A 6,000-nucleotide genomic window follows, 5' to 3' on the forward strand; every position below is an offset into this window, starting at 1 on the left:
CCAGCATCCCATGCTGGTTATGCTGGTCACCAGCATTCCATGCTGGTTATGCTGGTCCAGCATCCCATGCTGGTGACCAGCATAACCAGCATGGGATGCCGGCCCAGCAAACAGGCCTGCAGTGGCCCTTTACAAGCCCACTTAGGGCAGCCTTAAGGGCCCCCAGTGGGCTGCCCGCGCAGGTCCCCTGAGAATTTGCTCATTGGCAAAATGTTGGCCCCTCAGTGCTGGTCCCACATGGGCAGTCCTCATTAACCCCTAAGGAAGCCTGCACTGGCCCACTTAGGGCTGGCGAGAGGGCGCCCTCGCTAGGCCCACACTGATTTTGCAGTTAAATCCCCCTAATAATCTAAAACAATAAATCAGTTCCACACATAAATGTATTTCAGCTAGTAGTGTAGTTTCTTTTGGGAGTTCCATACATCTGAAATGGATGTGGTCATTGATGTATGCATTGTCAAAAATGTACAATAGTCAAAAGGATTCCAATCAATTCATTTATTAAATACAAACACATTACACTGAATGAAAAATGCTCTACTCTGCACATTGCAGCCTTATTCATTTAAGACAGGGTTGTCAAACTGGTGCCATGGAGGGCCAAGAGGCTGCAGGTTTTCATTCCAACCGAAACCTCCACCAGGTGATTTCACTGATTGGTTCCTCCTTTCTGATACAAGGTGAGGTAATCAGTGAAATCACCTGGTGATCTATTGATATCTATTGTTCGTGACCCCCTAGCTCTTCCTACTAAACATGGTCAACGGAACATGAGAGGAACTGCAGTCAAAATTCAAATATGAATGATTCAAATTCAGTTACTAGTGACACATTTTTCAGCCCATACTTCAAACAAAGAAAAAGCAAAAACTGCAAAAACTCTGACCTCTGATGCTGAAAATATATTCTTGTGTGCTGCTAACATGTCCATACTTCAATTGAGGTGATGTATTGATTGGCAAAGCTCACTCTTCCCCCAAAGTCTCTTGCTAGCGCTCCATTCGTCCACCCGCTGTCTCTTGAATTCCGTAGCCACACCTTAATCTCATCCTCAACTTCAGACTCCTGAGGACTTGGCTGGAGGGAGCATTTTCTTACAGCCTCTGAAACATAAAAGTAAAGGGGCCTATATAAAATAATGTGTAGTGAGCAGTATCTATATGCTATTTCTAATACCAGTGTTACCAAACAGTCATTTATTTTTGGCGGGCCGCCACAATATCAACACTGTCCTCCACATATTAATTTTCTATTTCCAGAGTTGCGCACCATGTTCAATCACTTAGACAGCGTAGCAGTGAATATCATGTTAAATATGCTGACAGAGTGGATGTATTCCTTCTTTGTGTGTGTGTGCTTGAGTGAGAGAGAGATATACCTTAATCTCTCTACTCTGTGTCACAAACCAGGAAGTCAAGATCAACTCCTCTTCTGTCTGTACTTCTTGGTTTTCTGTCTCTGTTCTGGAAGAGAGAGTAGGGTGGGAACAAAGAGGGAGAGAAACAGAGGGATGGAGTGAGAGAGAAGGAGAGTAGAGAAAGAAGGCCAAGACGTGGGTAATTTTCCTTGTGAAAGACAATAAAAGCACGTTACAGTATCTGTTTATTCTAGAATTCACATTGTTTGTGTGAAGATAACATTTGACATTATGAGCATATTTGGGTGTGTCATTTGTTGTCATTTGTTGTACAGGGCTCCAGACTGCGACCAAATGGTCGCTTTTTGCAGCGACCCTTGAGACAGCGCAAGCATATTTGGCAACCACTTGCACGTGTGCAACTTGTAAATTTGCCGACATTTTTTTTATGTCTAAAAATGTCCAGGAACTAGCGGTTATGAAGGGAAGGAGTTTTAGGGAGGTGTCGTTCGGACCTGATCACATCTGGATCAGCTGTCAGTCAGTTCAATAGCTGTTTGTGTCTGAGCACATCAGTGCTGTAATATTAGGCTCACAGCCATCTGAGTTTCTCTCTCTGTACTGTTACCTGATCAACAAACATCTGCACTGAATAAAAACCTGCATGCAGTATTTAAACTGTGCACTGTGTCAGGCAGAGGCACACAAATAAGTTTTACTGAAAAGAAACGTTCATATTTTTGATTATTAGTATTGTCTGTTTTCACTGATGTCCTGATTTTAAAGTCACGGTTTAATAACCCATAATTTTATAAAAGTGTCTTTTGTTCATCACACTTTATTGAGGCTAAATGCTTCAGGAAATTTTTTCTTTTATCACTTTTATCAGCGCTCAATGGTCAGCCTGACAAGTGTTTTTTTTCCCCCTAGCAAACAGACTCATCTACTCTCTCTGACTTAAGTCCATAAAAATAATCCAAATCCATAACAGTTCACATGGGAAGTAGCTACTGATGAAAAGAAAACTATTTCTGATTAATGCAGTCATTTAAAAACTGACTGGTAGTTCTGGAAAAAAAACAGCTGCTTGGTAATATTATCTCTGCTAATACTGACCACAATGCTGCCCATTACAAGTCACTTACACGCATCAGACACCGGCCTCCAAGTATCACTTCATTTTTAGCCAGAAAAAAAGCTGTGTACGTTAAGCCCTGACTTCTAATAGTCTATTTTAACGTACAGTAGCCTTTAACGCACAGTAGCCTACTTGGTACACAATACATTTCTCTCGCTGAGTTTCTCCACTGTGCTTGCCTCCTCACTCTTACACGTACTGAACTCCGTTTTACACTGTGGACCCTCCACGACTAGCATGAGTAAACCGTGAAGTGCCGTGAGGATGCGCAAACCGGCGCAAACAAAGTGGACTTGAGTAAGTAGAGGATGTAAGGCCATGTTTAACAAATGCCCCCTCTGTCTCCTATCCGCAGAAACATAGTACATACGGAGAGACTGTGACGTTAGCTGAAAAAGGCACAGACCCACACCGAGGAGTGTAGGTGGTGTGACCCACGCAGCTGACAAATCATTCCCGGACCCTCAGCCTTCCTCACGCACACACTCAGACAGGTGAACTCTCTCCCCCTCAACATGGATTATTAAAATTATAGTAAAAGAAAAACGTCGGCAAATTCCACGCACAACGACGCGCGTGCTTTGCGAGAGAAGCTGTGAAAATATTGGCGCTGTCTCAAAAACGGCAAAATGCCACGATCTGGTCGCAGTTTGGAGCCCCGACTGTTGTCAGAAAATTAAATACTCTCGCGGGCCACTGAGGTAATCGGACATGAGGAATATGAGAAACAGGATGATAGGGACCACTAGCCCAACCTTATATTTATTTTTCGCTGAGTGAAGCTTAAGCTAAGCCAACCGTCAACGTCAAGGTTTGCTAGCTGACAAAGATAGCTAACATTCGTCAACGTTCGAAAAAATGGCTAATGGTCTGAATTAACGAAAACCATACTCAAATACAATCCCAGGAGAACACACACTATGACAATATTTGCTGTAACATTAAACTTTAAGATGAAACATTACAATTAAAACTCACCTCGGCAAAATACCACCTTCAGCCAGAAGAAGTAACGGTCGCGTTCTGTTCCGGTGGGGATGTGAAGAGGCTCAAGTGCGTAGTGATATATGGCACCTCTTCAGCAGAAAATAGTTCCAAGCACGGACGTAATTTGGGGAGGGGGCAGGGAGGACATGTCCCCTCCACTTTTTCAAAAGGCAGTTTTGGTCCCCTGCAGTTTTTACTGTCCAAAAACAATGTTACGCTATATTAAATGGAGACAGGTCAAGCACTGGGACCCAGCGGAAAACGGCCGCTCAAGCTGAAGCCTGTTTCCCTTGAGACCGCCCACAAGCTCTTCGATTGGCTCTGCCGTTTCTTGCTAATGTGTGATTAGCCGTTCCCGCTGCCACTCACTGGTTGTAAACAGCGCCTGGACTTGCTCTCCGGTGAAAAAAGGGGAAAAAAGCGATGCGCATCACCGGTGTTTAGCTCGTTAGCCAGGAGTCCGTCTTCATCTGCCACTGTAAGTCCAATGATCGACGACACTATGTGTTTGGAAGCTTTGGCTAAATTGATTATGTTAAATGTTAATAGTTAACTATTCTGTGGTCTTTGAGTCAAACTGACCCGTGTTCACTTTTCTTTTATATTTAAAATTATATTTTCTTCCATATAACTGCCTGAAAATGGCAGATGGTTCTCTGTTACACTCACTTCAAATAAAATTGATGATCACTACTTGCATTGAATTATGGATATATATATATATAATTTATTTATATATATATTTTTTTCAGTTTCTCCCCTCCTGTGATATTCCCTGGTCAATTTGATCTGCCCATCACTGGGTGGTGCTGGGTGGTGGTCCAAACACTTGAAATGATTTCATTTCATTTTCACATATACCAGTCTGCGATAATCCATCCATTTATATGCCTGAGTTTAACTATTGTCAAAATAATTCAGAATTTCTGCTTTTTTTTTTTTTTTTTTTTTTACTAAAAAATGAGGTATAATTTTATGTAAATGAGGTCTATTGACCAAAAAAATGGTAAACTGTTAATTTTGAACCCTGCTAAACCTTTTAAAACATCTATTATCTATTATATTATCTATTAAAAATTATAGGCTTTTCTTGTTAAAAACAAAAAATAATATTTGTTGATGAGTTTTTAAGTGATCATGTGTAGACACAATCCAATTCAAATAATGGATTTTTTATGCATTCTGTGCAGAGGCTATAAATGCAGTCTCTCTCTGAATTTCAAATTGCATTTAAAAAAAAAAAAAAAAAAAAAAAAAAAGCCGCCAAAGCGTGGGAAATGACTTTGGGCTGCCTGCACAAAACCAGCATGGGCCCAAAGGTACAAAACTTGCTCTGGACCCAAATGGGCTGGCCCACACTGGGCCAACATGGGCTTTCTGTGGGCAATCCACTATTATGGGCTGCTTACGGAGAGCCCGTGGTGAACTCAGAGCTCTGGGCCTTGCCTGGGCAAGCCAGCACTGGGCCGGTGTAGGTTTGGTCTGGGCTGGCCCTAGCCCACAGTGCCCACAAAAAGCCTGCGTGGGCCCCACTGGGGCATGTTTGCTGGGGGATGCTGGTCACCAGCATGGGATGCTGGTCCAACAACATCCCATGCTGGTCCAACAACATCCCATGCTGGTCACCAGCATGGGATGCTGGTCCAACAACATCCCATGCTGGTCCACCAGCATCCACCAGCATTTCCATGCTGGTCCACCAGCTACACCAGCATCAGACCAGCACTAACCAGCATTAACCAGCATAGACCAGCAAAGAATCCATGCTGGTCTATGCTGGTTTTTTTAGCAGGGAGCTAACTACAGTCAAGGAATGGGCAAGCTTCTGTCAGGAACAACATCTGAAAATTTGTCCACCTAAAGGTATGAACTCACATCTCTTCAGCAGGATTTCAAAAAGTTCTTTCCAGTACTGTTTGGTTGCCTCATAGTCTTTAAGACACTGGCCATCTACCAATCATGGTAGAATAAGCTGCATAGTACTTGGCCCCTGCAGACATCTTGTTGCTTCACTTTCATCTCTCCAGTTTATTTTTGGACTTTGGAAGCTGTTATGCACATGATATTTTGCATAAGATGCCTACCTATCATTTTAGGACCTACATGTCTGATCCAGAAATGCTATGAAAAATCACTCTTGAGTGAACTGACACAAGAAGCTGATGGTGTCCCTTGAGGCTTCTTATTTTAGGTTTTACTTGTCTTCAGTGGTAGATATCAAGTTTATACCTCTAAGATAATGCCTCATGTTTTTTAATCAAAATTTCTTTGATTGCTTCACTGTACAACTAAACACTGTACTCCTCAGTTTGCAGGGAGCAGTGCAATTTAAACCTCCCAGTTCCCACTTGGGGACATTTGACAACTCCAACAAAAAAAAAAAAAAAAAAAAAAAAAAAACACATGGCTGCTAATTTCTGCTTCTGAAAGTAAAAATAAAAGAATAGTGAGTGAACTGAACAACATCAACAAGGAGAGAGGACATATATAAGGCCATTTTTAGTGTGTACATTGGTCA

This window comes from Myripristis murdjan, chromosome 17 (genome assembly GCF_902150065.1).
Source record: "Myripristis murdjan chromosome 17, fMyrMur1.1, whole genome shotgun sequence".
NCBI classification, from domain to species: domain Eukaryota; kingdom Metazoa; phylum Chordata; class Actinopteri; order Holocentriformes; family Holocentridae; genus Myripristis; species Myripristis murdjan.